Below are 20,149 nucleotides of genomic sequence, written 5' to 3' on the forward strand. Positions count from 1 at the left end.
TAAAAAGGTTTCATACCATAATCGAACATGCTAACTTATATATGTGTAATGTCACATCGAACATAGTGCAAATTATCAGAAAAGCAGACAATATATTTTTAGTCCAAGATTTTGTTCACACACAAAGCATACATTGGGGCAACATGTGTTTCATGCGTGTGTGATTTGTGTAATATGTGTGATTTGGACTTTTAACCTAGCTTTAACATTGTTTCAGTCATATCGCTACGATGCATGCAGTGTGACAGTTTATCGTGATGTCTAGCACTGGGGCATCATGCCGCACACATGTAGCATGATGTCCCACCCAATCACATTATCCTGACACCAGGCCGACCAGTCCTTCACTAACCTGTTAATGCTGAACGCCAAGCGAGGCAGCTGCTAGTATGATTTCTATGTCTTTGGTATTACTCACCCGGGGTTCGAACCCCGACCTCCTGCATCCAAGGCGGATATAACCACTAAGCCACCGGAGCAGTCTTTAATACATGTAAAAAGGTAGATGTGTTAATTGCATTTTTAATTTGAAGCATGGATTATGCCGGAAATATTGCGGCTTTGACACTTACTGTTTAATGTTGCAGAAATAAATGTCATCTCTGGACTTCGTGAGCTGTAATAAGACGCGTCCAAATCAGACTGCTTATGAAAATAAGTTTCATGTGAGGTTACACATAACGCTTGATAACACATTTCATATAAAACAGGCCACTTGATTTGAGATTCTAATAAATTAATTAATTGAACTGGCATCAGCTGCCTTTACCTAAATGAGTTCAGGTCTGTGTTAATAAATGAGAGAAATAGTCCCCGTGTTTAGATTTGAGGAAATTCTGGTGAGCACTTTTTCAATTGATCTGGCTTTATTTTAGACTTATGCAAAAATACTTATCCAAATTGTTTTTGTCTAACAATGCTAATAAGGTTTTCTTCTAAAATGTCAACAAAAAAAATATGTATTGTACTAAAATGGAATCAGTTTCTTTATTTGTTACCATGACCAAGTGTGTAAAATAGTGTCATTGCAGCGTTAATAATTTGTATACCATCGGGCAAAATATACATTCAAGATTGATCCTTAAGTTTGCAGAAGGTACATGCATAAGGATATAAAAATGTTTTGACAGACATGAGCGGAAGAAAATCGCCCTGTCGGGTATTTAAGTGAATACATGCAAAACATGTGAAATGTTAATCGCAGCATTATTTAACCCCAATATTCACACAATTTCGTGAAAACCAGTGGGTAACTTGCAAATATACCTTAACGGAGTCTGGGACATTATTTGACAGAAGTAACATGTCTAAGCCTAGACATCCATTTGACTAAAAATATTCTTATATTTCTCTCATCACAATGGACATTTCTACATATCCCTATATCTCACCTCCTCCTACCCTCCGTTCCCACCCCAGGACAAAAATACTCAAGAATTTAAGAAAGCCTCGTTGTATCTTCACGATCAACTACCTTACAACTAACTGCGTTCAACCTCCACAACCAACTTCCTAACCAAGCCTCACTTTCTTTTAACAAATTATTTGGTAGACACTGCTTGCATAGGGATCTGGTATTGACATTATCAGTTCCATATGTGCTCTTCAATGTTTATCCTTATGTAACCTAGCACACGCCCTCCATTTAAAAGATTTAAATGTCTTATATTATCGATAAACTCGTTTTTGAAACCGACATAATTAAAATCAATTAAATACTGTAGTTGTTGGAACAAAACTGTGTGATATGAGATCCTCAAATTAATGGACAAATGGAGATTTATGGTGCTTATGTAACTGTTACTGTAAAAATCCCGAAAGGTATACGAAATTCTTAGAATTTTCTGCAGAATTCTGCTGAACAACACTGTGGAAAATCATACCGACACTGTGGAATTCAAACAAGAAAATGAAAAATATACGTTGACAGACAATATAACTTTATAATAACTTAATAAATATTCATTCATTATTTTCCTTGTGGTGAAATGTACAAAACATCTACATCTTCTGCAATAATTTTAGAAACTCTAACGCGGGAATCAAATCATAGCTAAGTGAACCGTTGCTAGGGAACACCAATGAGGTCAACGCCACATTACACGGAAGAGTGGCAGTTGGGAAAAGAATTACCTAGTACATGCTGAAAACAAGATTAATAAGACAATTACATAACAGATACCGGGGAATTATAGCATTGCATGAATCAGCCATTCACTGTCAACGAATGTCATTACTGATTTATCTTAAAATCCTGCTCAATACATATCGATGTGGAAATACGATATTTACCCCCTCTGCAGATACGTTTTAGAAAACCCGAAGTAGTTGTCTCAACGATTGTGTCCGGATATTTGTTTGGGCACAAGGCCAGATTCATACTTCAATCACTGGAACAGGCTAGGCATTCTATGCGAAAAACCAGTTTCTCGTAAACAATGCAACTAGCAGCGTAAACGATACATATCAGAATTCGGTCGCAGACAGCAGAAGCAAGGTAAATTATATCCTTGGGGATGGTCTTTACATGTTTCCGTCTGCCATGTTGTTAAAAGTGGCGTGTATCATAATTCACTGTTTAATATTCTGTTTGAAATTTACAATCACTGTTCGATCGACGACCAGGACAATATGAATATATTTGGCCCTGACTAACTTAGTAACCAAGGTGAGGTCGCCGTCGTACCGTTACAAGCCAATGTACATATATTGAGAGCTCATGGATGTCTACACACAATCTGCATCAATGTCAATTGACGTAGGAGACTGCATGCGTATTTTGGATTTGACAATAGTGAGTAGCATAGCATCTCGTTAATGATGAATATGAATGACCCTGATAAGTGCTGGAGCGTTTGATAAAAGTCAATTACATTTTAATATCAACTGCAACTGCCTTAAACCTTTTCCACGCCCAAGTTCCGTTGCTGCTACGGTGATGGTTGATTCCACTGCTGCTGCCATCTTGATAGTAGTCTATACAATATCCACTATTGCTGAAATATGTGACCCATATCCTGACTGGTAGAGACTCAAATTAATTTTCAATCTGTGGCCAGTCTATACAAGAAGGTAAGTTTAGCCACTGTTTAATCTATTTTCAAGTCAAATGACGCTGTACATTAGCGTTGAATCCTCCACCTTTATATAAAGCATGATGTTCGACCCCGAGTCCTGAAGTATTTGAAGCGGCATGGTCTATCATGTACACTACCATATTAAATATAATATTATGCGTGGAAACCATTAATGTACGAGTTAATGGTCAGAAAAAGCTTAAGAAAAAAACAAAAACATGTTTGCATGTTATCATTCAAACAATGTTTCTCTTTTAACCACTCTTTGGATGTATCAGGTTTTAGGTAGCGCAGGATTAAAGGATTTTTTATTATAGCGATTGTAAAGGTAGCGTGGCTTCGGTTTGATTATATGAGTTTGGTTTCTATAGAATTTACATCCTAACCATACACGTCTACTATTAGATGTTGGTACTGGCAATATATATGGGTGATGGTGAGTGAATGTGAATGTTGGTCGTCTCACAGTAGTTTAGTCAGTAGGACTGAGTCTTGGTCAGTATCCAGCATTATGTTAAATTCCATTAGTTCCAGATAGTGTACATTTCCCCTTGTGGCCATACCGTCCCCCAAAGTTAAACCATTGTTCGCATTACATTCACACTTGAGCCCAGACTGTCACCCAAAATTACTACTGTGAACAAATAATAAGTTTCCTTGTGTCCTAATATCATGTTTACAAAATGGCAGCCATAATGTTACTCCCCTTTGTGCCCACAGAATCATTATGTTCCCATATCGTTCCCTACCTAAGTCTCGACCCTGTCCAGAATCCGGAGAAATAGTAGAAGAAGCGCTATAGTAGACTATGAATGTCAAGGTTGTTTCATTAAATTTTGAGAAAGGAATACTGTAAAGTGGAATAAAGCATCGTCAGCAAATGATCAAGCGTACGGTATGTGAAGCAAAGAACTTGATGTATTCTGTATCAGAATAGCAACAATCAGGTCACTGTGTCCTTTCACTTGTGTTGAACTAACGGACAGCACCATCCTTTATTATGCAGACTTTTTCTAATAAAGAGATTAGATAAGATACATCATGTTACTTATATCAAAGAGAAAGGGTCATCCGCCGCTTTATAACAGACACTTTGCAGTAATATTGTGTGTATCTGTTTATCTATGTAATGAAGTTCTATTGCTGAATACAATTACAGATTTCTGTCGAAGATTACCGAATTCACGTGCCTATGTATAAATGCTAATACATACATGCATGTTTCCATATTACGACGCACACACACTGGGCAAGAAGTTAAAAGAAATTTCTGACTCTGTTAGAAATCATCACGTTGTATGTACTAAACAGTTTACCAACCAAACATTTAAACTTGATTTAGACCTTAAAATGTTAAAGTTTTCAAAGTGGAGCTGAGAAATATAGGTCAGAAAAGTACATCAGTGCAGGAGTTCGCAACTCCAACAGTACTTTTCAGGTTCAGTACATATCCAGTTACACTACTATGCTGTATTTAAAATTTGTTATATGTCTTGAAATTTATAACCCTTTTGGCGCGTTGACCGCTACTGTACTAGCGCCTAACACTCGACAGTTACAATAAGGTATAGAGGTAACAACTCAGAGTGTATACAAGGAAATGTACCACGATTGAAACATTGTATTGTCACAAGTGGCGAAATCAGAAGTCACAATACAATTTGTTTTACTTCACGAGTGAAATATGTATACTCTTTTAATTATGTATATTTTAATGAAAAAGCCATCAATTTGCATATCATTATTTCTGCATCCTTTGCCAGTGCGTTTAAGATTTGCATTACTAGATCTATAAAAAGAGGTTCCGAGATTTTGCATTAAATTAGGACAGTATTTTTTAACTTTAGCATTTTGTTTCTTCAAATTAATGAATGTTTTCATACCAACATGAACAGATTTTCTTCTTCGTGTATGCACATATTGAACAGATTGATACAGTGAATCTTGCAGGGGTACACTCGTCACAGAGCGACTGTATCCGACAGACTTCAGACCAAAATATCATCAAATAAAATATTTTAATGATTTTGAATTTCGCGTTAAGTAATTTGTAAAAAAAAAAAAAATTGTGGGAAGGTGTTTCTGCATTCAAAAAGTGAACCGTGTAACCTTGGCAACCTTGTAGTTTAATTCTGTAACAGACTCTGCAAAATTTCGCTTGTTGATTAATTTTGGTTTTCAATCAACATTTATCTATCCCCTATTTCTGCATTATTTTCATACACGATGTAATGAGAATTTAAATCGCGAATAGCATAATTTTAATATTACATGTAATTGTTTTGTATTTTTTATTTGTATTGTGTCTGGATTTTTTTCATTACTTCTATGTTATGTATAATCTATATCGTGTGATTGACGTTGGTTAATAATTGAGTTTAGGGCCCAGCTGACTATTAGGTCACATATTTTTTTTTCTCATTTGTATTGTGAGTTCATTCAATAATATATTTTGATTATATAAATGTGATTAATCAAAATTGTTAGCACATATATACTATTCCAGGATACTGGCAAATCAGCACATACAGTATCAGAATTCATTCGAAACATCAGTTGAATTCAATTGGAATACTTTACAACTGTGTACTTGTGATAGAACTTTTAGGACTATATGAGATTTAAGTCACACTACTGTAAGTTCTTTTTAAAGTTTCATATTGTGTTCTAGGAAAATTAATTATCAGTTGAAATTTAGAAAATGTGATGGTTTGGCTTTTTTTTACTTAGTTCAAGACCATAGATTTTAAGTATATTCAAGCGTTTTCACCCTTATCCAAAATATCACGGAAGCCAGACGCACCGCCACCCACCCAGGCTTCGTTCCATCAAATAGAATATGCATGATACTTCTGTGACGTTGTTAGTATGGGTAGCAATAGAAACATTATAACAATGCAAGCTATTTTACCAGCAGAAAGCGGAACAGTTCACAAAGAAGTTGAATCAAGGCATATAGTTCAAATTATAATCGGGATCTATCATCTGTCCTGCTTAAAGTCGATTAACCACGAAGAGCTCTTTGTTATTTTTCGATGCATGTGTTTAACAAAGGTGATTTTTATCTATTATTCTATTTTGATACGTATGCAGGTATGTGTTATCCAGCGTTAGCATGCGTATTCGATTCAGGAGGGGTCATAGGAGGCCATGTTAAGGTTGTTGATTTATTATTTCGTTAAGGAGTATGTGTGCTGTGAAATATGAATGTTATGATATCTAAAACACTCTCTGTTGAGTACTAGGATCGACCTGTAATCACAAAGTGGCAAACATCTATTCAGCATTCTGGATTTTGTACGAAAATAATTTGCGAAAACTATACGATGAAGACGCATGATCATACTTGGGGCCTAACAATGTTTCCATCTGAATAAAAAATTCTAACAGAAATGTTTTATGTTGGTCGAGATATACTTTCGTACAAATTTTGCAATATAAATGGCTAAAAGATTATATGCAAATGACAGGAATAGCGTCGTAGTGATGAATGTAGCATCATGGTCGCTGTCGTAATCATCACCACCATCTTTGTCATCACACCTGCCGTTACCACTAGCTCCAGTCAATAATAGTGTAGGTCAACCAAGTTTGTATGGCCCGTACGAAGAAACACACACAGGTCAATGTCATAAACTAGAGATGGCGCATGTTGGTTGAATTTCAAAACCTCCAACTTGTTTTGGTACATAACACATTGTGCACTAGCTATGTATTTGATTGAATATATCTTTATTTGCTTTCTTACAATATTTGTGGCATGACAACCCTAGACTCCGTAATTTCAGATGGACTAGACATCATCTCATGCTTCTATACGTATTTGTAAACAACTCTTAATTGTTTGGAGAGGGTTTCGTTCCTCTTTTCAGAGGATGGACGTTTATAATACAATAGCAGGAAGGAACAAAAAAGGAAAGAAAAAGTCAAGCAAAAATACAACAGTAGAAACGGTAATGTTTATGTAAATATCCGTGAGGTGTTGGCGTCAACAGTGACTGGAGATGTGATACAAAACTAACATTTAGTTAGATTAGTAGAAACAGCTCCAAAAGGCAATGCTAACAAGCAGTGGAGTTAATACCAATATTAAATGGGGGCCCCGACTGGCCGAGTGGTCTAAAGCGCTCTTCGTTACGGATCACTGCCATCTCACCTCTGTCTGCGGCGGTTCGAGTCTAAGATTCAGCCAATGTGGGCATGTGAGAAAGCTTGCCAGTAGCTTCTCGTGGGTCGGTGGTTCTTTCCGGGGTTTTCCGGGTTCTTCCTCCACCATTAATACTGGCCGCCATGCCTATCGTGCTGAAAAATGGCTTTAAACCCCACAACAACAACAACCAATATTAAATGAGGTCTTCAGGAAGCGTGCAGTTTTAGTTGTATCAACAGCAACAGCAGTAGTATTAGTAGTAATAGTTGTTGCTGTTGTTGTGATACTGGTCCAAGTGGAAAGAGGAAGAAATAAAAGAAAAAGCAAGAATAACGAGTTCCATTCGTATAGCAGCATGAACGGTGAACCGAACAAATGTTAGAAGTGTCCATTCGCGAAAATAAAAGCTTCCTACTGGAATGGAAATACAAGGCAATAACGTCAAACTGAAGCCTCCAACAAACCGATACGTCTCTAATAGGGTTAGCTCGTTTTGTTACTTTATTTTTTACGTTTGGTTTTCGCATTTTATGCGTGTTTGTTTACCCACCCGCCCACTAAATTTTGATCGTCCCCGTCCCTGTTGCTGTCTCTTAACCGAAAATTATATCTAGACCTACGCGATATCGCGACCGAGGATCATGTAAATGTTTTGTGATAACTCCATGTGGGGTAGCTTGCAAACATTAAAAGAACGTTTTGAATTTAATCATAACAGTATCCCCTGAACACTGAGTCTGATGAATCTTTCGCAGAGTATGTGTATTGATTCAATTAAACACAACTAAAATATTGTAGTCATCTCTTATTACAGTACGTATTTGTGTATATTGCTGAGTAACACATATCAAATCTGTGTTTTTGTGTCTGCCTCGAGAACATGATAGTTTTTCCAGCATCACATCATCGGATACTACGAGATTACTAATAAATCCATCGAGGTCCTCTACAGATGGGCCCTCATCAATATGGGTGATAAAATCAATAATATCATAGCCGTCCTCATCCAATAATTTTGCATTTTCATTAAAATCTTTAAGTACATCGTATCATCTCATATCATCTACCGATGGTGCCACTAAATATACATTATCCCACTTGAGCCATCTCATTATCAGATTAAGCAACAATTGTGTCTTACCAGTTCCAGATGGAACTATGATAATTGCTCTGATAGAATGTGGTAGCATTGGATGATGCTTGACTATCTCTTGCTTTCGTTTGGCTGAGAAATCAGTCACATCCATGTTTTACAAATATAATAAATAATATGGATTTATATTTAATTCGATACAGAGCACCCACACCCACCACTGGATTAACAGGAATAATAACAAAAAATAACAAGCGCGCACTAACAAGGAAATGTGTGAAATGTGGTACAAAAAATGAAAATTTATCTCTAATAAAACAAGTGGTGATGTCGCTGCTTCATTAGGAAAATTACCAGGAACTGCATGGGCTAAGCATGCAGGAGAAAATCATCTTCCTGGATATAATTACTGTGGTCCTGGAACCCAACTTGATATCCGACTTGACGAGCGAGATCAACTAAGACCTGGAGAGAATCCAATAAATGCTGGTTCATGGTGTAGCATATTAAAAAAAAAAAAGATTTACAACAACGATATATTGCAGATGTGAAGTTGATTCATTCGTTAAATTCCATAAAAAATAAATATCTCAGAGAAAACTTGCTAGCTTCCTAGTAAAATCCGTGATGAAAATTTAACTAGTTTTAGGGGCCGGTAATTAGTCAACCGATTATTAGTATTATTATTATTATAATGGAATTGATTTATTAAAGCCAAAGAGGATATTGGAGGGGTAGAGGAGCGATTAGTAAACTTGCTGATGCAGCAAATGTCACATGTATGTTGCTGCAAATTAGTTAGCACGACAGGCAATATGGCAAATGTATCTACCACCATCTATACAAATTCAGTATGCACATTTTGATGTCTGCGCTCCCAGTACAGTTCATCAAGCAGATATTTCGTTTTTACCACAAATAGTATTTAAAACACTTAGACGTCAATCATGCACATACAAATACGCGTTGACTGTCGTTGACGATATAAGTAGGTATAAAGAAGCAGAAGCACTATCTACTAAAACAGCGACTGAAGTTGAATCTGCTTTTAAACCAATTTATCAACGTGGTGGCCTACGATGACCACCAGTGATAAAGGTTGATCCTGGCATGGAATTTCTTGGTGCAGTATCATCACTGAAAACAAATTAGACTAGGGCACACCTTAATTCATTGCGATCAGGCAATCGTTGCGCAATTTAACCGAACATTTGCTGAACGGTTATTTGGATAAAAGTATGCGCGGGGAATTTCCCTGAACAAAGTTTTTAAAAAGAAACATTAGATCTCGTCTCGTGAATGGGTTGCAAGACTACAAAATGTGTTAAATAATGAAATTAATCGTGCACTTTCTATGAAACCTACCAATGCGATCGCAAAAAAAACATATACCAATACAACGACATGACTCATGTGAACTTCAAGGTGGTAAAAACGAGCCAGTGATCCTTTTTGGAGTGTAACCACACATACATTTCTAACGTGCGAAGATCCACGGGTAGACCTGCAATCTACAGACTAGATTCAACTGCTCCTCAACGTGGATTTGTACGTGAACAATCACAAGTAATTCCTGAAGACACACAATTACCACCGCCTTCACTTTTGTGAACTGGCGCCCCGATGTAGATAACATTCAAGACAGACCAGCATCACATTTGTGCGTGTGTGACCTAGACTACTATTAATTCTATCTACGGCAAACTGTCTTGGATTATTATTTGAATACTGCCACAACATTACTGTGTTACAGCTTGCACAATGATTATTCTGTCGTTGTTTCAATGTCATGATAAATTCAGCATTGAGATCAAAGTCGCACTAATTTGTCATACTGTTTATATTGATGTTTTTTTCCTACTACATCTTCGTCATTGTAAGCAGCTTGATTATTATTTTCTATGAAATCTATGATAACTCTCCTTAGCTGAGACATTCTTCTGACTAGATACACTGCGGGATAAACTAAATTTGACCATACGATCATCAACAATCCAGAAAAACAACTGGCTCTCCCAAACAGATGAAAATAATGACTGGTGATAATTTCATTGGGCTTGTGGGCATCACATGTAATTGATTCTCCTCAAAGCCCACAGGTCTTGGGCTGGCAAGCCAGCAACTAAATCGACCCCTTAACTAGTCTTTTTGTCAGTCTGGTTTTTGTAATGCACTTTATTCATCTTCAAACCATAACGTTCTCCATCTTGACAATGCTGAGACCCTTTGTCCTCCATCAATTGAAAGTCCATGTTGATTCCAGTGATTCTGTATATTTAAAGTGGTGGTGAGGATGAAGAGGATGTGATTCAACCAGCATTAGCAGCTACTATTGCTGAGGATATAAAGGTACTATCAACAGCTGATATCCGTGTATATATATTTGAACTCTTTATGAAGTGGGATTTTCTAGTACCTTAATTTTTTTAATCCCATTAAACCAGACTCTTATTTTCATACTCTGATCATACTCTTTCAAATGAAATCTAAATTGATGAATAGCTCAGACAAATTATACAGAAACTTGTCCCCAGAAATGTTATATTGGAATATTAGGTTCAAATGAAGTCTGAATTACATTAATATTTACTGTAAATGCTTAATTTGTTTTCACTTTTGATACACTTATAGATAACTGATAATCACATGATTTGATGGCAACCTGTACATTCAGAATCATAATGTTTGGTTCATCCACTGAGAAACTTCTAACTGGTTGGCTATTACTCTTAATGACGAGGATGCAAACATGAGCCAACTTAATACCAATTTCTTTTGTTTCACTTTATCAGGACACAAGTAGTCCTTTCAGAGACTGGCCTATGGGAGTATCCAAGCCTCAGCATGCATATACCGTCATAAGATTGTTCTTTGTTGCTGCAGCAGGCCATACAGTTGAGGCATATTTTTTTTGATGTCAGTGTTGGCCGCAACATTGATGGATACCTTCACACTGCCCTTGATGGTGGATACCATGAGTTGCCTCCACCGAATGTTCCAGACATGTGCAAATGTGGTGTAAGTAACTGATATGTTCAGCTTAACAGCCCATTTCTATAACCAACCACTTCAAAATACTTAGTTTATCCTTTTCTCTTTTATTCTTCTAAGCTATTATACAAAATTATGTAGGGTTGTAATGTACGCCTTTAACAATTGCTGATAATCAGGGTAATGCTAGTTATGCATTATCTCACTGACTGAAAGTGAGGCCTAGCCTGTGTGCCTCATGTATGTGAACTAGAATCAGTGTGGCTCTAGCTTACTTAGCTCTGCTTTTACTTTTACATGGTCCAAGGTTTGGAGGTGCAGTTGCTAAATGCCGAACTCATGACCATGATGATGCAGGTTGAAATACTATTATCAGCCCAGATACAGTTACATTGGTGTGTTCTTAGAAAGTCAATCTGCCTCAGTAACCTACATGTGTTGCTCTACTGTAAAATGCCAAACCAAACTTTGTGAGAAAGTGTTTAAAATAGAATGGAAATCACCAATATTAAATAAGGGTCTAAGACAAATTGTATTCAGGTAGCTCGATATTATGATCGTGGTCACATCCACAAGGCCAGTAACTTTCTGTATTTGACATAAATTATTACAAGAAGCATGCAAACTATTTTCATGTTACAGAAGTAAATTATCTGTAATTACCTTTTAATATTGGTTACAGTTTTAATTAGATAGTCACCATAAATTATTTTCATAGTGCATCTGTCACCAGTTGTTTGACTTATTACGAGTGGGATCATGAACATGTTACATAAAAATCAATGGTGTTTACAATGAGAAACTGAGATTAGTACTGTAGGGAAGAGTTAGTACATCATCAATTAGTGTGGAATAAAGGAAGGGTAAATTGCTTGGAAAAAAGTTATTGCCTCAAGAAACCGTCTAGAATCCAGAATTATCATCGTCTTTGTGACTTCCAGTACTTTTATGGACAGAGGATCTGTGTACTTGTATTGATTGACTGTCATACAAAGTTGTCATATGCATAGTAATTGTTGAGGAAACTAATACAGTATATCTACTAATACATATCCATAATTTAAATGAAATCTCATTTTGACAAAAATGTATAAGTGTCCTGTACCAAAACATTGACTTGGGGTTGTGGCAAAACACTTGCATATTCAGAACCACTTTGTCAACAAACATAGTCATACAACTTTAACTCAGTGAACTAAATTGATGATCTTTGTCATGATTAATACTCAGATATTTGACACAACATGTAGTGATTCACTGTGTATTCGCCACATGCTGCTGTCAGGCAGTGTCTTTACACCTTCAGCCTCATTCTCAATATACTCCTATCATGGGTGACAATAATACCAAGAACTCGGGCTGGATATTGTGAAAATGGTCTGTAATAGAGCATTCCATATTAATATTGCTCCCTCTTTATAATGTTCTTCAAGGGAGTTACCAAATTGAGTATCATTTAAATTAAGTTCCTTTTCATATTTTATTTTTTTATTTTTCTGCATATGTTACAGAGATTCAGTACATGTTCAGATGGACCAGGAATACACAATTAATATCCTATCATGTACATAATAAATACAAGTACATTGGCTTTGGTCATGCTGAATCTACAGGAAATAATTCTCACATTGCAACACGAAGTTGGGTTAATTTTTGGTCCTTGATTATCCACTGTATTTTCTTCATTCATACTTGATTGATTTTGACAATTAGTAAGGAATTACTTTAAGTTTTGTTTCATTGATTTATTATCCACTGTATTTTCTTCATTCATACTTGATTGATTTTGACAATTAGTAAGGAATTACTTAAAGTTTTGTTTCATTGATTTCAGGCAGAATAGGCCTTTCGTAATGAAGAGATAATTGCAGTATCCCATATTGCCACTGTATATTCACGTCATGGAACTATGAAACATAAGGTATAAAGTGTTGATTTAGTATTTTAGTCCTTCAATAAGCTCCAAGTCGTTGATGACAAACTATCTCATCTTTTAAGCCCCCACCTTAGTAGAAAGCGTGGCATTTTTATTTGGTCCTATATATTCATATCTCTGTCTTCTTGCAAAGAATGTTAGCATAAATATGGAAAAAAACTTCTGACACAGACAAATGAAAAATATTTTGTTGCTTTTGTTTGTAAGCATTAAGTTATTTTTTTTTAAGCTAAGATGTATCCACTAAGTTAAAGGGGTGTAAGAGAATAATTTTTATATTGCTTTATCAACACAAATCTAGTTGGAGAATAGTTCTATGGAAACTCATACACTTTTCACAAGATGCATGAACATCTAATTTTATGCTATGAATGGATAGACTTACAATGGTCAAGACGTTGTACTTCCCTTAGTGTTTCTCCCTTAGTGTTCCCAGCAGTAAAAAAACTTTTATCAGCAAGTAATCTGTTCTTACATTTGTGTTTTTTCTATAATGTTTTATGTATTTGGTAAATGATATTCTTGTGTGTGTGTGTGTGTGTGTGTGTGTGTGTGATTTTATATTTATATTTGTTATTACCATAGTTTAAGTGTTAATCGGGATTGTGATATACTTTATTTTATATTTAGATTTGGTACCGCCGTTGTTTAAGTGTTACTCGGGATTGTGAGATAGGTCCAGGAGAGAGAGAGAGAGAGAGAGGCCATCCACTCTCTTACCAGGGATATTGGACCTGGCGATGAATATGACTGGGACTTTATGGACCATGTTCTGAACTCATTTATTTCTTTTGGCTCGTGTTTTACAATCAGGAATAACTTCTACAAACGTGTCAGTCATAATTCTGCTTCTTTTATATCAAATGTTTTTGTCCCGGATACGTAAACACAATTTAGATTATAGACAGCCATGTTTCGTTTGCGAATATATTTCAAAGCCACGGATGGAACTAAGATAGGCATCAACATTTGACGTTCAACAGTTGTACCAATAGAGACTCCAAACACTGACTTTACAATAGATCCTTGTCATCGAAGGAATAAGAGGGCTTTCATTAGCTTTGCCCAGGGTGACCATGATTCAAAGGATAAAGCTCAGAGTAGAAATCACTTACTCTACCTTTCTAAGAGAGTGCTTGGAACCTAGGGCAGTGCTGATAAAATACCTTTGGAAAAGGGAAAAAAACGAAATGACATTCAATTACATGTTGATAGAAATGTTCACTCACTGTTGTATATTTTTCTACAAAATGGTTGTAACAAAAGAGTATTGAGAAAGTTAGCAGTTCTTTTTACGATATTATCTTCAAATTATTTCATTTCAAGTTTTATTCCCTCTCGATTTGTTGATGACTTTCAATCTATTTTGAACTTGCGTAAGAAACATTCAAATTTAGACACAAATGTTATAACCAGAGTTGCTACGATTTCTCCTGAAATTAGATATGTATCATTTGCAATCAAGAATATATGTCTAGCAAATTTAGAATTTTTGGACCATCTGGTTTTAAGAGTGAAACAGCTTTTTTTCAAACTGTAATGAACCAGATCAAATATAATCCTAAACCAGGTAGTTATATTCCTGCTAAAATTAGGACAGCATATTACTTCACCCAACATGGTAATCAGTTAAAAGAAATTCCAAAATACACAATTGATAAACTGTCTCATAATAATCTATGATGATAAATCTGCCAGAGCTCAAGAAAAATTCCATAAAAAATACCCTGAAGTGGAAAGAAAGGGTACAACATACTAGTTTCTCTGGTTTGACCCACAGCACTATGGGCATTGCTATTGATATAATATGATACCAGGACATGAAGGGAGAAAAGATCCCGCTTGTTCTGCATTTATGCATACATGGAAAATCGCCCAGAATAATTATTTACGGTTCTAGTTGCCAGCTTGAAGAGTACTGTTTGAATCGAAAACCTGGTTTTTGGAAAAACACTCGTTTTTATGATACATTTCATGCTTTTTCCCTTAAGTGTCCACCAGTGTACAAGTCATCACGTCTCATGTTGTTATACAACATTAACACTGAAATGTGTGAGCAAACAAATGCTTTCTTCAAGACATCAAATATTCAGCAAGAGCTATGGGAATGGGTAAATTCAATCACTACTTGCAATTTTTTTATACATAAATGGGGCCAGAAGAAAAAACAGAACATCTTCAAAAAATGTACGTTAGCTTTCATGTTGGATGGTATAATAACCACACCGTACTTGTGCAGCAGGTTAAAAATGCATGATGTACTGTCCAAATGGATTTAATAAGAATAGCGTTTTGTTAGGAAAAATATTTCCTTCACATGTATCAGTTGCTGTGAGAAAAATGGAATTTTATGATTGACTGTGTTCTGCTTAAGACCATTTTAGACTTCACGTGATTTGAAAAGTACATGTGTTACAGTACTTGGACTAATGCATGGTATTTCCAGTGTGTGTGTGTGTGTGTGTGTGTGTGTGTGTGTGTGTGCTAAAGAGTTATGCCCTCTAATTACTATTATGGGTGAGAAAGGTTCAGATCAATTATACAGTAAATATACATTTTTATTTTCGTGAACTGTACTTAAATGATTTTGCGGCATTTACAAGGCTGCTCTTCTCTGGAAACTAATACATTTATATGTTTGCTAGAACAGTACTTGAATCCATGCATCGTTTAGCCTTTGACATGCATTTGTTATTGAGATCTGTAATATTTTGTTCAGTGAATAGTAATTGTTTATATTTGATAATTGTAATGTAAATGAAAAGAGCAAAAATAAAGTATGTGCTTGTAGTAAAAGTGTTTTACCATGCAAAATATAAAAGAATTGAACCTGGCCAAAATTTGAGCGTATCTGCACTTCTCATTCATTGGAACAAATTTGTATTTACATATATGGTTTATGCTCTGGTCATAAGACTGACATATTATGATGGCAACGTGGCTCTAACTGTCCTTCATCTTAAGTTACAAAACTACGCAGATTCTTACACTTAGATTGTTATTGCTACTCCTAAACTACCTCAAGCATTGCCATGAAACTTTACACACACACATTTATTCCAGGGTATGATGGGTCCTAAATGAAAATGGTGCCAAACAAACATCATATGGCCACCACAGTAGCAAGCGTTTTGAATATATTGTTATTGCTAATTCAATGAATGGAAAGATAAATATGCTGTTTTCACAAAAAGACTTCATATGATGTCTGGTTGGTCCATAATTAATAATTGTAGAGCCACGTAGGTGATATTGTTTCGCAGCTTTCTTAGTCTATGTCCAATCCATCACTGTTACCTTTTGGATATTTCTTAGTGATCTGGCTATCTTGAAAATCTTGCTATTGCTACACCTACAAAATGAAGGGAAATATTGCATGTGGTTTTCACCAGAAGACTAGTTTGTGGTGCCATGTTATCAGTACTTCTAGACAGCTGGTCATATTGACATTGTGTCTCTCACCAAAAGGCTTCTTATTATGTCTAGTTGGTAATAGGTGGAAATATTGCCAATGTGATATTGGATGTGACCATTATGGCATTCATCTTGAAATCTTACCATTGTTATGTCAAATCGAAAATATCAACACGGGATTTCCACATGACCAATTTGTATGATGCCTTCTTGGTCCTAAATGAAAATTGTGCCAAGCTGACATACAGAATGTCCACCACATGAGGTAATTTGAAAATTATCACTAAAGAATATCAAACAGTTTCAACTCTCATTATTTCAAAAGGAAGAAACGGTCTTATCTTGAATTCCTGTGAAATCTAGTTTACACTATAGTGGCATTCCATTTTACGGACTCTTGCCTTCCAGACTAAGTGGATGCGATACTCATATTGAGGAAGAAACCCATTGATTTCATGGTCAAAAACACAAATATCAAGATCACTTATTGAAAGAGACCGCTACAGTGGCCTAATTGGTTAGAACGTCCGTCTCGGATGCACGATGTCGCGGGTTCGAACCCGGCCATCTCGTACCAAAGACATAAAAATGGTACAAAGACTGCCTCGCTTGGCGCTCAGCATTTAGAGGTTAGTGTTAGAACTGGTATGCCTTGTGTCAGGATAATGATACCGGTGGAGGGACATTATGCTACATGTTTGTGGCATAATCAACACACACACACGCACACACACAAACACATACACACGGTGACTGGAAGAATAAAAAAGTGGTTTCCGCGCAATAACATTAGTTGAAAACGACATACCGCACGATGCTACGTCTGTGGCATAATCCATGCACTCAGGCACACACACACACACACACACACACACACACACACACACACACACACGGTGACTGAAAGAATAACAAATTGGTTTCCGCGCAATAACATTAGTTGAAAACAACATACCGCACCCAAACTGTGACTGCTAGCACAAGAGGTGAGGACGAAAGTTACTGAATTTTAGGTCAAAGGTTGAGATCACTTGCGAAAAGAAGAAAATTGTTTTCCGCACAATAAAAATAATTTTACATAAGAAACTTGACGCAGACTTTGAGTAATACTTGCACTTTGGCTAAGGAAGAAACCAAGCGATTTCGGGTTCAAACGGACAAAGGTCAATGTCAATCTGTCTGAAAGACAAGAAATAGTTTCTGCATACATTGTGATTATTTACATAGAGGGCAAATAAACATAGGACAGGAACGAATGATAGTTGATGGCAAAACAAAAGATAAAGGCACCAAAATGCTTGATATAAAAGAAGAAAATGGTCGTGAAAGCCATTTTTCATAAAGTAGTTCATCGTATGATTGCTAAGACTGAAAAACATGGATCCGCACACAGATTCTGCATACATTAAATTAAAACTATTAATATAAACATTACAAATGAGCATGTACGGCTATCGTTAACAAGGAAGGAATGGTATACAAAAGGTCAAACGGCAAGTGGCCAAAAACAAACTGTTATGTATATTTTATTTAATTATATCTGATTTAATATATATTTATTTCAATTTATTTGTTTGTCAGTTTTATTTTATTTTTAATTTTTGATTACATTATATAGTAATGTAAATTTATTCACTAGAGATGACACTTTTTTTCAGAAAATAGTTTGACTTTGACTGTTAGTTTATAAACACCAGGTGTTGATCTAAACCCTGACCTTGTTTCAAAATTCTTAACATCCACGTAAACAAGTTCTTTTTTATTTCAAAATGATTGGTTGTTGTCGAGGTCATGATGGGACTTCGGGTTTAAGATGTAAACAATTGCAAAATGATTGGTTTTCGTCAGGGTTACACTGGGTAAACGTGATCTTTAACAAGTACTTAGTTTCTATAAGCTTCGAGAAGATGACCAAGTAATCACTTGTTTACGTTTTAGGATACGATATAACCACTGTTTTGGAGAGTTATTCTCCGTAGAAGCTGGGCTGTTACACTGGAAGTTGCATGTTGTGCTCTTCGGTGTTCAAATTGCTTGGATTGGAATTATTTCAAACTGCTTGGATTCAAAAGGATTAATTCGGTTATTGTTCTGGAAGATACGTGTGCTTATGTAAAATTGTTGAACAAGGATAGTTTTTTATACACATTTATTCAGCTATCAGAAACCGGAGTGATAATTCTTGTTTCTACAAGGAACTGTAGACTTCAACACAACATATAGCAGCATACGTCATCGTCTTTCATCTTGGATTCTTCGTCGGCATTCGAAATTAAAATCAGAAAGACATTTTGTTATTAGCACTTCAAAAAAAATTATTCTTGCATTATTTTGGATTTGATTCTATAAAACCGTAAGTTCATATTTTTTATTTTTGCAGAATTTTTCCAGGGAAACAAATTATTGTATTTTTCAAAGCTTGTTGTTTTCACTCTTTCTTGTGTTACTGTTTATTCGAGCCTAAACAAGTGGCATAAGAAAAAACTGAAAAGGTTCGATCATCCAACAGATCTAAAACGAATGAATAAACAACTCATTAGTTATAACGATTGGCTAGCAATTAGTGCTATAGGAAGAGAAAGTAAAACTTAAATACCTAACCCAAACCGAAAGCCAGAACCATGTCATTTTCACACTGTATTGATAAACCCCAGAATCCTGACTCACGATTCAATATAATTCTATATATTTCTCCGAAGATTGATATTGTAAATTATCCTGCTCATGATACTTCATACATTACCAATGCTTTTGTTAGAGGTACATCTAATGGAAACGATGCTTAAGGCACTTTAAATCAACGAAACCTTGATAGGCTTGATAAAAAAGAGGATCAAGTCCTCAAATACGTGAAAATCCCCAAGATATGCTTGTATATAAGACAAGAGCCTTTTAAGCACAATTCTTGATTTTATGACTATATTTTAATCTCTGATACCTGCTGAATGTTCCAAGGAACAATCACTGTTACCAAGTAAGTAATCAGGTATTCAAGAACTTCGATTTGAGGACTACTTGTCGAAAATGTGGAAAACGATGTAGGACAAGCAAACCCAACACATATGGGCAGATTTACAAAGCTAAGATTTTATATTAGGCACAATATAAATAAATCGGCCCGTAACTTTTTTATTGTACAGAGCCATTCGTTCAACACGTGTTTGGTCCTTCCAACACAATAAGAAATAGACAATGAAATCTAGTAGATTTATAGGGGGAAGAGATGATAATATTAAAAAACTTGACATCTTTAGGCTTTAATTTGTACGAATAAATGGATATCACAACACATATCACAACTATTTAATTTAGTTGGAGAAAATTTACACAAATATGACTCAAAATCTACCGAAAATGTTTCAGATAAATTAGCGACGGCCTACTACAAAAATAAAGATTTACTTTTCTTTTCTTATTAGAAACATTTTAAAGAACACACTTAATTATCCCTATGTCAGTGCAAATTAGAGTTACCGTACCCCTACACC

The 20,149-nt window shown here is 35.7% G+C and overlaps 1 long non-coding RNA gene across 1 annotated transcript; it reads left to right on the forward strand.

The window, feature by feature from the left end:
• The first annotated feature begins 2,215 nt into the window (after positions 1-2,215).
• On the forward strand, positions 2,216-16,043 carry LOC149805252 (uncharacterized). Its single transcript, XR_016414821.1, has 4 exons — positions 2,216-3,072; positions 11,113-11,338; positions 13,146-13,232; positions 13,878-16,043. It is a non-coding gene; the product is annotated as an uncharacterized LOC149805252 (long non-coding RNA).
• The last annotated feature ends 4,106 nt before the right edge of the window (positions 16,044-20,149 follow it).

The sequence above is a fragment of the Sinohyriopsis cumingii genome, chromosome 2 (assembly GCF_028554795.1).
Source record: "Sinohyriopsis cumingii isolate HCF-2022 chromosome 2, ASM2855479v2, whole genome shotgun sequence".
Lineage (NCBI taxonomy): Eukaryota > Metazoa > Mollusca > Bivalvia > Unionida > Unionidae > Sinohyriopsis > Sinohyriopsis cumingii.